Genomic DNA, 6,000 nt, shown 5'->3' with positions numbered 1-6,000 from the left:
ATATTCACTTTCTAATGACTTCTTTCACTACTTCATTAACATTACCATCTCTCATTATTCCATAATTATAATCAGTTCCCGATCTTGGTAAAGAAAGTGAATTTTCTGTGAACACGAAAAATACTGATTGACGAGAAGAAATAACAAAAGGGAAGGAGAAAGTAAAATTTCAAACGGCGAATTTGAAAGTATCGCATAGTACACGTTGCTTTCCACTTTACAGTGAATCTCTTCCTTTAGATGATCTAGGCGGCTTCCGGAACGCGCTGCGACTTCTCGAACGATCGTAAAGGACGTCTAAGGAGAGAGAGAGAGAGAGAGAGAGAGAGAGAGAGAGAGAGAGAGAAAGCACGTATCTAAAATGGAAACGGGCAGAACGTTCCCGGACGAGCTAGAGACGAAAGTGGAGGAGGTTTATCGTTTCTCGGTAAAGTGCTTCGCGGCTTCTAACACCTCTTCGGCACCTTTCCACCTCTCGCCCGAGGCTGAAGGGGTGGCTCGTAAAATCAGCGTGGATACTTCGAGTAATGCCATTCTATTCGAAAAGGAGAGAGAGAGAGAGAGAGAGAGAAAGTTAAATTTCCGATTGAGGCGAGACTTCTTAAAGACAACAACTAAATATTTAAAGAAAGATATACCAGTTTAGAATCTAACAGAAAAATTTATAGATCATCTTACAATTATTTCAATGCTGCGCGAATTTTCCAAATATATCCATTGATTTAACATCCCTTAATGGATTTTATTAAGGAAAAGAAGATGTTGCTCCACAGTCGAGTAACATTTCTCATTCCATCAATAATGGATTATAAAAGAATGAGAGCTAGTATAGTCGTTCAATGTTCCAATGCATTTGTTTATCGTTTATTTGAGAGGATCGGTAGGAGTTTGAGAATCCTTTTCATTAACGAGACGCAAGTATCCTGAGTAAAGATCCCGGTGGTTTCGTTCGCTCGAGGTAGGTAGGTACGTCGTATTTCATAGAAGCCCGGCTGTATTTTCGCGCGTATGACTTTAACTGTCGATGCGGACTTCGCTTGTATTTCTTCTCAAGTTTTACTGGCGCTAGGTCGACCGCACCGAGCCGTAAACGTCACTCTCCGCTAAAGTCCCTGCACGGCTGCCTCGTCGCTTTCCACCCTCGGCTTTCCCTCTCTCTCTCTCTCTCTCGCAGTCTTCACCTTTGTACTTTCTTTCTTCTTCATTTCTTTCTTCCAGTTCTTTCTTCATCGATTTGACCGACGTCAAACTATAGACTTGAAAACAAGTCTTACTTATTCTTTCTGCATTTTCGTCTCGTTCGTTTTTAGAATTTCTTTCGAATTAAGCGTACAAATAATTGAAAATATATAACAAGAGATTCGTGTTCGAATTTTGAAGATTAAAAATCAATGGTTCCTCTTCATTTTCGAGAAAGGTACAAGATAAAGAAAGAAAAGAGGAGGGAATCGCGGGGGTCAACCGGAAGACGGCGCCCATATCGTCTCGAGGCTTCATTAAGGATGCAATATGGCGGACTTTTTGTCGGGTAAACGAAGGGAGCGGAATACGCGTGAGAGAGCGGTCGGCCGCTTTTAAAAAAGTTACGACGAGGTTTATGGGGGTTTAATTGTAGCCCGTGACTGTGGTTAGAAAGTAGTAAAACTCCTTTTGCCAGAAGACTCCGGCCTGTTACTATGCTACTTAACGCTCAGCCGACTCTTACTCGGGACGTATGGAGAAAGAGAAGAATGACGACGAACAGGGCGACGATGATGATGAAGCGAAAAAAAAAGAAGAAAAGGAGACGTGAACGAAGAAGAAGAAAAAGGAAAGAAGACGTGAACGAAGAAGAAGAACAAGGAGGAGGAGAAGGAGAAAGAAAAGAAGGAGGAGAAGAAAAATAAATAACGGCGGCGGCTCACGCACTTCGGTGCTGCTAATTATTGCTTTGTCTCGAAAATTGCACCCTCATCCTCGTGAAATAAGGCCGACGCTCGCCATCAAGGTCATAGATATTGTTACACTCTTCTTCGTCCTCTTCCTTCTTCCTTTTTTCTTTTTCTCTTTTTCTTTTTCTTGTTCCTCATCTTTCTTGCAAATGTATTATTACAATTTAAATATTGAAAAAACCCTTTATTTTTAGTGTCATTTAGTGTCATCCTTTTTTCATAACCAAAAGATGATTTAAAAATCTTAAGATTTTCATAATTAAAATAATTAACTTTTAACATCGTTTTATTTTATTTCTTGATATTTCTTTTCTCTTTCGTCTTTAATACTATGGTAGCAATAAAACTTTTTCTCTCTCTTATTCTCATCCATTGGCAGTGATAAGCACATCACGCAACCGTATATCTCCTACAACCGTTGAAACAGACAACCCGATAATATCTCCTAACGCGTTCGCGCCTATCAATGGACAGAGAATATCATGCTGTTATGTCTGAAGTAGCTTTAACGGTATAGTTTTCTCTCTCTCTCTCTCTCTCTCTCTCTCTCTCTCTCTCTCTCTCTCTCTCTCTCTCTCTCTCTCTCTCTCTCTCTCTCTTTCTTTAAACATTATAATTATGATCATATGTACCCTTCAGATCGCCTGTATACCTAACTATCGCACGCTAGCAAAGTGAAATATTCCGTATGGTGAAATGTTTCATATGTTTAATTAGTTAATAATTTTTTTTTTTTTTTGAAAAGAAAAATACGACTTTTTTAAGTATCCAGATAAATAAGAGAAATGAAAAAAGAAAGATAAATATGGTTACAATAAAAATCAAATGATTAAAATAAAAAAAGAAAAAGGAAGAAGAATCAGGCGCGTTTATCGTATTTCAATCTTCGTCTAATCGTTATTGCTACTTCTTTCAAACATGTTCATTCATTATTAACGTGGGATTGAACCGAAAGGTTACAATGTTTTCTAAGAGCAATTACTCGTTTTCTGAGAGCAGAACAAAATGTTACCTGAAAGAGCCCCCTTCTATACGCTATTAATCTATTTTTATATTCGACCCTTCATTAAAGATTTACATCGTAAATTATACTGAGAATAGATTGGTACGATTTCTAAAATAATACTGGACATACAATGCTTCCGTAATTAGTGGTAACTAATTGGGTATATGATAATATCACTAGAAAATACGGTTTCAAATATATAGGAGATAATATTAAGAGTCTCGAGTTTAACATTATTATTTAGATATAATGCATCCTGTATAAATGTATTACCGCTTAATTAATTTTAAATTAATATCGTATACTTTTTTTATCTTTATTATCCGGTATCTGGTTACCTTTTTCTGTTATCTGATCTATCTGTATTTAAATATAACCGATATTTCCTATCTTTTTATATTTGTATAATGCTTCATCGAAAAGGAAATACTTCTTATAGATTTCATAAAAACGCTCTCTTCGAGACGACATTTTTCAAATAGACATTGACTTTTGGATTCTCGTTCGAAATTCATTGCGTAAAATCAACTAATTTATTGTGAGGAAATAAAATAAAACGAGAAAAGAGAAAGGAGGATATGTCTGTGACCACAAATATGAGTGTCTCTATAAGACTGAAAGATAAGAACGAGAGAAACGACGAGACGAAAAAAGAGATGACAAGGAAGAAGAGAAAGAAGAGGAGGAAGAGGAGGAGAAAAGAGGAAGAGGAGGAGGAAGAAAAAAGAACAAAGAAAGAAAAGACGCCGAAAAAATCTGCTGGTGTATCGCGTTTACGAGCGTCGTTAAACTCGTTCCGAGCAGCCTATCTGATTACATTGATGCTACTTACCACGAAGTCAAGGTTGAAACCCTTCGACGATCCGTCAAAAAACCGGTCGAACGATTGAGACGATGATTTTTGAATGATCGTTCGGCTTGGTTAAAAAAGAAGTCACGAGAAAGTAATAATCGTTTTATTTTTATGAATTAATTTTTCAACGATCTAAATAAATTATTTAAATCACGATGAGTATTTTTTTATTTCAAAATTGCAACGTAAGAAAATTGTTAAAGATTTAATATGTAAAAGAAAAGAGAAAGTAAGAGCTATTAATTCTTTTCACTGTGCATACTACACGGTTGAAAAAGAATTAAAAAGGTATTTCGAATAATCATAATCGTTAAACGTTTACAACAGCAGGGTTCGAATAGTTAATTCTATACCGGCACAACGTCGTTAATTGTTTTATAGATTAATAGCCGAGTGTACAATCATTCGCTACCAGATTCCGGATCGTTAGAGGAGTCTTAGAGTTGCCGATAGTACCCTTAGAGGCTTAGAGAAGATACTTTCGTAGGTATCCTCAAAGACGTCCTCGTAGGGACGAAGGTTGTTGTACTGTGTATGGATACCTTTTAAGATCGTCTCTCCTTTTTAACGGCTCTAATCGCTCATAAGCCTTTGCAATCTGTATTCAAGATAACCGAGGGTGCACAAGAGATGCTTTTATTCATCCTTTTCATTTTCGTATCTTTCTATCTCTCTTTCTCTCTGCTACGTTCTTTCGTTATTTCTCTACGGCCATAGTAGTACAGTCGCTTAGCGATTCCAAACATTTTTAGGCCGCTTTTACGAGCGCATTTGTACGACGACGACGACGCTTGATACCTCTTCGACTTCAACGACTTTTACTTGGACGGATATACGACCGATAAATTTTGATTTCGTGCTTGATCCGCGAATCGCACCCCTTGTCTGTGATATATCCATGCCTTGTAAAAACAATCTGCCTAGTTTCATTTAAACATTTTTTGTCGTTTCGTTAAGAAGTTTTTTCGCGAGACGATTTCGCATATTTACCTTGAAAATGGTATTCGAAGAAACACGAGCGAACGAACCAAGTGAAAACATTTCTTTTTTTTATCCGATTGAATAAGAAATGAAGACGATTTACGCTGGATTTCGATTCCGCTCTCTAAATGTTTTTTTCATCAATGCAAATCATTCATTATGTCCTATCACTCTATTTCTCTCTTCTCTCAGCCATATTATTTTTCCGTGAGAGTAAGAAGATAGAAAAGCGACCTAGCACGCGACTACATCGTGTACTTTACGTATAGTTCACTGAATTACCAGCTTTCTTCTTATCTTTAAACAAAGCATCAATTTATAAACCAAACAGAGATCGATCGATCTTATAAATCTTCTTCGCAAAGGAAAATTTTTCGATGTGTAGTCTAATGAAAAGTTATGTGTCATTTCATATGGAAATCTCTAGTATTCATTCTAGTTTAGAACTCTGATTAGAATTTAAAACGAGGTTGAAGTAGCATATAAATATCTATCAAATATATTCGATAAATATAATCTTTCATATTCAGAAAGATTTACTGTCTTTAATATGAAAAAATAATTTTTGCTCATTGGATATAATTTAATGTCAAAAATCGTGACGATACTTTCTTTTTTTTTGGAAAGAAAAGTAAAAAGATGAGGAGAAATGAAAAAAAAGAAGCTGCAGTTTCCTCTAACCCGTTTAACGAGCAAGGTAGTCGTCGACCACCGACAAGAATAAAGATGGGTTGGAGGATGGCCAGTACTCGTAAATTCGATTTTTTATAGTGTTGTCATCGTTAAAGCAGAGCCGTTAAAGCCCTCAAATTCTGCGTTCCCCCTCGATTGGCTCGCGAGGCGGCTGCTTTGATGAAGTTCTATTGCAAAAATTATATCTCTCTGAATTTTTTTCACTATCTTTGTTTATAATTGACGACCGATTTAAAAAAAAAAAAAATAACAATTTTAAATTCGATCGAATTCCAGCGTAATTTATTTTTTATTTGTTTTCATTCTGAAATTTATGCAGCGAGCAACAAAGAAAGCAAAACTTTGCAGGACATTATGAAAGATGACTGAATCTTGGAAAAAAAAGACGAATCCCTGTTAGACCATGGTAGAACAGTAGATAATTACAGAAGTGTCGGTAGAGCAGCACCGTTTCGAAGATGGGATACGGTTTGTTGCTCTAAGCATTGCGGCTTGACTATTTCTCGGAAAGAAGGCCATTTTATAGGTCAGAATCT

The 6,000-nt window shown here is 36.5% G+C and overlaps 1 protein-coding gene across 10 annotated transcripts in view; it reads right to left on the bottom strand.

Moving 5' to 3' along the window:
• LOC127064767 (protein doublesex-like) overlaps positions 1-6,000 on the bottom strand; it is a 63,662-nt gene that overhangs the window by 6,705 nt on the left and 50,957 nt on the right. Inside the window, exon 9 of one of the 10 annotated variants that reach the window (XR_007781829.1) lies at positions 5,453-5,631. The exons of the other annotated variants lie outside the window; for them this stretch is intronic. The gene's annotated coding sequence lies outside the window, so the exon portion shown is untranslated. The remainder of the gene's footprint in view (positions 1-5,452; positions 5,632-6,000) is intronic. 10 annotated transcript variants of the gene reach the window in all.

Source organism: Vespula vulgaris, chromosome 6 (genome assembly GCF_905475345.1).
Source record: "Vespula vulgaris chromosome 6, iyVesVulg1.1, whole genome shotgun sequence".
Classification (NCBI taxonomy): Eukaryota; Metazoa; Arthropoda; class Insecta; order Hymenoptera; family Vespidae; genus Vespula; species Vespula vulgaris.
The sequence above is the reverse complement of the archived record's forward strand: the minus strand, read 5'-3'. Positions and strand labels throughout refer to the sequence as shown.